The following is a 4,436-nucleotide window of genomic DNA, read 5'->3' on the forward strand; positions in this document are numbered from 1 at the left end:
GGTTCGTGCCCCGGTCTGGGAGGATCCCACATGCCGCGGAGCGGCTCAGCCCGTGAGCCATGGCCACTGAGTCTGCGCGTCCAGAGCCTGGGCTCTGCAACGCAAGAGGCCACAACAGTGAGAGGCCCGCATACCACACACACAAAAAAAATAAATAAAAAATAACATCACTGGGTAAGCCCATGATTCTGGCCAAGGTCCCCTGCTGCTTCCAGACCTGGTCGGGGAGAGTCACAGACCCTTTGAAAACCTGGATCTCCTCACCATCTCTGCCCACAGGGGCCTTGAGCATCTCTGAAGATCAGAAATGCCTCCACTTTATTGGGGGCAAAATCAATTTCAATTGCTGTCAGCTTGTCTTCCAGCTGTCAGTTTGGGCCAGAGCTTCATATATTTCCTATCAATAATTCAATTATATCAGCAGTAGAGGCTCCAGGGCTTCCCCGGGGAGCCAGCGAACACCATTCATTATTAAGCTCCAGCCTGGATGCCTACCCCGTTACTCCTCCCTTCCTTTCTCAGCCCTTCATTTTCATCTCCTTTTTCTACTCTTTCTCTGAGTCTGTTCCCCATCATATGGTGTGGACACCTTTCAGATTTTGTACAGTTTTCCACACCCATATGCTGTCATCCTACACATGCAGAGATGCAAGAGTCTAAGAGGAAAGATGTAGTTAAGAATTCTTCCAATTCTTCATCATACTTAAAAAGGCTTTGTGTGTAGGAACATTTATAGGTTTTTGCTTGTTTGTTGCTCTTTTTTCCCCCAAGATCCTTGTGAATTGTTCAAACAGGGCATCTTGGCCGGGCAGCTGGGGAGAAGGACCACAGGCTTCCTTCTGTTGGCTCCTTTGTACACCCTGATTGCCCGGGAGCCCCTGGTTGTGTGAGTGGTGGAGAAGAGGAGTGAGTGGGTTGCGTAGACTGTGTAGCGGCCACTGGAGAGGCGCAGGGCCAGGAGAAAGGGATCAACCATGGGCTGGCTGTTTCCCACCTGGCTCCTTGAGCAGGACACAGCCTTTGTTAGGGGCCGAGGACCAGCACTGAAGGAACTGGCTTCACCAGAGACCTCGTGAGACTCCGGGCTCGTCTCACACCAGGGATCAGCGGCCAAGACTGCACCTGGGGCAGCATCCGTGACAAGGCCAGTCAGCAGTGGCAATGGTGAGACAGCTTTCAGTGGCATCTCAGGCAGTGAACAGTAATGAGTGGGATTTGGAGCATAAGAGGAGTAACATTGGACAGTCCATGGTGACTGCCAGCAACAGACAGTCTGGTTTGAGGGCACATAGGGGCTCCTACAAGTAACTGGGAGAACTGAACAGAGTGAGGGCGGGGACAAGGCCTATGGGCTTGCAGCCAAGCAGCTGGGGGCTCAGGACCACTGTATTTTGGAGATTGACATTAATCTGATCTCTTTGGAACTCATAGTCTGTGGAAGTCTGCAACATACGACTTATATCCTAAATACAGGGTGATTAAAGAAACAATCATTGGTCACTTTCACTTTCAAATATTTATTCTTCAGTGTTCTGGTGATCTATAGCTAGGAAACAAAACGATATATGAAATCTTCAGATTAATGACTGGCCACAGTATTACAAAAAAAATAAAGAATTTAATGTACAGTATCCCTTCCATACAAAGGTCTCGTCTGATTTACCTGCCTCCTTTGTGTACAAACATTTAACTATCTCCCATTGACAGTATTTATTGAAAGTGACTGTATTGCCCTAAAGTCTATTGGTATTATCTATTGTAATAAATAAAGCCACTCATTTGAAAAACTCAGTTCCAAACACTACAGTTTATTACACAGAAAGTAATGACTCTCAATATGAAAATGAGGGCATTGAAGCAATCTACCGTGACAATATTTCATTTATGGACAAAAGTACCTTTAAAGGAGATCTCTGGAAAATTTCTAGCAGAAAGGTTTAAAATAGGACTGCATTTTGCAATACAGTTCTATGCAGCTAGAAATCATTACAAGGGGAAGCGATAAACAAATGAAATAAAATGTCCAAACTACTTATAGTTAAGAACAATTTAACTTGTTCTAGTTGCTAAGGGGGCTTATTTAAAATGTAAATAAAATAAGTAAAAAGCAATGTACCTTCTAAGACTAAAGAAATTACAAAGGATGTTAATTTTTCAAGTTATCATGTTAAGAAAACATGATGGAATCAGACAGATAATTGAAAAATTACTTACTAATTGTCAAGATGTCTTCCTCCCCAAATGGTCTAAGAGGACATTAATCGGTAAGCATTTTGTTTTAGATAAATATTTTTACAAAATGTGCTTTCAAAGTCCCCACTGGAGTCCCATCAGCTGAATCATGTTCCTTTAGAGTTAGACTATCAGAGCTGAGTTCCAGGGTCTTAGGAAATGTTTATGGGTCACGAAGGAACAGCCGTTTACTTCCCAGGCATTAGTGTTCACATCCAGTCACTTGATCTCCATAGCTGGGCTACTCTGTACTCTCCTGTGTGGGACACGTCACCAAGGAGTCTGGTCTGGTCAACTTTAGCCTTCAGCCAGTTTTACCGCAAAATACACTCTCAAATTCCTTTTTAAGAGAATCTCCATGTCTTTCCTGAATATATTTCAGGAACGCTGTGGTCCACTGCAGAGTCGTTGCCTTATCGGTCTCGGCGTTGCAGAACGGGACTAAAAGATTCAACTCATCACAACAAATGCGGATTCTGCGCCTTCTATCTCTTTCCATGCGGTTGTGCCTCTCCCTGCGCTGGGACCTGCCCCGCTGGGGCCCGCTCTGGGTCTGCTCCCCGAGGGTGGCCTGGGACGACTCCACCGACTTGCCAAGCACCCTGCGCTGCTGTGGAGCCTTCACTCACATTCTGGAGCTCTCCAAGGGCTCTTCGTTCTATGTTTGTGTCCAACTGACGTACCCTACTCCGACTCCTCTTATTTATTGCTTGTTTACATAGCGCTTCTCCTACTTTAATCCAAACCTGCTCAGGCAAAGCTTGGATGCTTGGTAGCTTCAAGTACAGAACATAAGTTACTAGAACTCTGTGTTTGTGAAAGATTAGAATTTCCACTAGTAGAGCAACTATTTGCAGTAAACAGAGGGTATGTAAATTGCAGAGCAGTAGTTGCAGCAGCAGTTTTATTTTTCACTAATGTTGTACATTTGTTTTGTTGCTGATGAAGAGGAACATTCATTAATTCGGATGGATGGCGAATAAGAGTTACCAAATTGTTGAGCGCCATGCCGGGCTCGGGGGCATCCGCGCCGCGCGGGGCTGGCGGGGGCTCGGCTGGGATGCTGTTGAAGCGGTCCTCCAGGCGGACGCGCACGGCCGAGTTGGCCCGCGCCTCGGGCGCGCCCTCCACGTTCTCCTTGCCGGCGCCGTCGGGCGCCTTGGGCCGGCGTGCGCCGGCGCCCGGGCCGTCGGCGCCCGGCGTCTTCTCGGCGGCGGGGGGCGCGCCCGCCTCGCTCAGCAGCATCATGCGCAGCTCCTGGAAGTCGATGTGGCCCAGGCACTGGTTGGCGCCCGCGAAGCCGCCATCGGCCAGCGCAGGCGGGCACAGCACCGGGTACACGGGCGGCGCGCCCCCCGCCGCCGCGCCCCCAGCCGCCGCGAAGACCCCCGCCTTCCGCGCCAAGAGGGCCGAGTTGAGGCGCGTCTCGAGCTCGCCGTCGGCCGCCGCCGCTTCCATGTGCGAGTAGAGGATGTGCTGCAGCTGCGTGTACTCGATCTCGGTCATCTCCACAAGGCTCAGGTCGGTGGTCGTGAAACTCAGCCCCGCCTCGCCCAGCGCCGCGTCCGCGCTCTCGGGGCCCGCCGGCCCGCCCGCCTGCGGCGGCTCCGGCTGTCCGGGGCCCGACATGCCGGCGCCAACGGCGTGGGGCGCGCGTACGGGCCGGCGGGGCTAGGCCGGGCGGGCTCTACCATTTCTTTATCTCTAAATTAAGGTAATAATATTTACTGGTATCAGAAAGTATAGGCTATTTTATGCTGCAGTAACAAAGACCCCCAAATCTCAGCTGCTTAATACCACTACAGTTTATTTCTCACTCACGCAAAAAGTCCAGCAATTCCATAGTAGAGCCGTGGGTCCAGTGATTCTCCAGGGCAGCTGTTCTCCATGAGTTGGTTCTTCTTTCCAGGGTGCGTTGGTCTTAAGGCACCTCTATACCAACATGTGCTTCCAAGATCACTGTAGCAGGGGAAGAGAGTTTAAATGCTTCCGTGCAAAAGTGACTCACATTTCATTGGCCAAAGCAAGTTAAATGGCTAAGCCTAGTTTAAAGGGGGAAAGGAAGCATAATCCTCCCTGCCAGAAAGACAGGAGGACCTGACAGAGTGGTGAGCAGCAGTGATGTCATTTCACTACTCCAGAGGGTAGAGGCGATGATTAAATGAGATCAAGTCATCCCTGAGAACCACACAGCCACATTGAGA

General features: G+C 49.8%; 1 pseudogene across 1 annotated transcript; it reads right to left on the minus strand.

Annotated features, from left to right (window-relative positions):
- Window positions 1-2,529: 2,529 nt before the first annotated feature.
- On the minus strand, window positions 2,530-3,861 carry LOC309835632 (transcription factor-like 5 protein; annotated as a pseudogene). The gene is made up of 2 exons: window positions 2,715-3,861; window positions 2,530-2,572 (listed from the first exon to the last, which is right to left on the minus strand). The product of its transcript is annotated as a transcription factor-like 5 protein (transcript).
- Window positions 3,862-4,436: the final 575 nt, after the last annotated feature.

Source organism: Grampus griseus, assembly GCF_964374135.1.
Source record: "Grampus griseus genome assembly, chromosome: 17".
Lineage (NCBI taxonomy): Eukaryota > Metazoa > Chordata > Mammalia > Artiodactyla > Delphinidae > Grampus > Grampus griseus.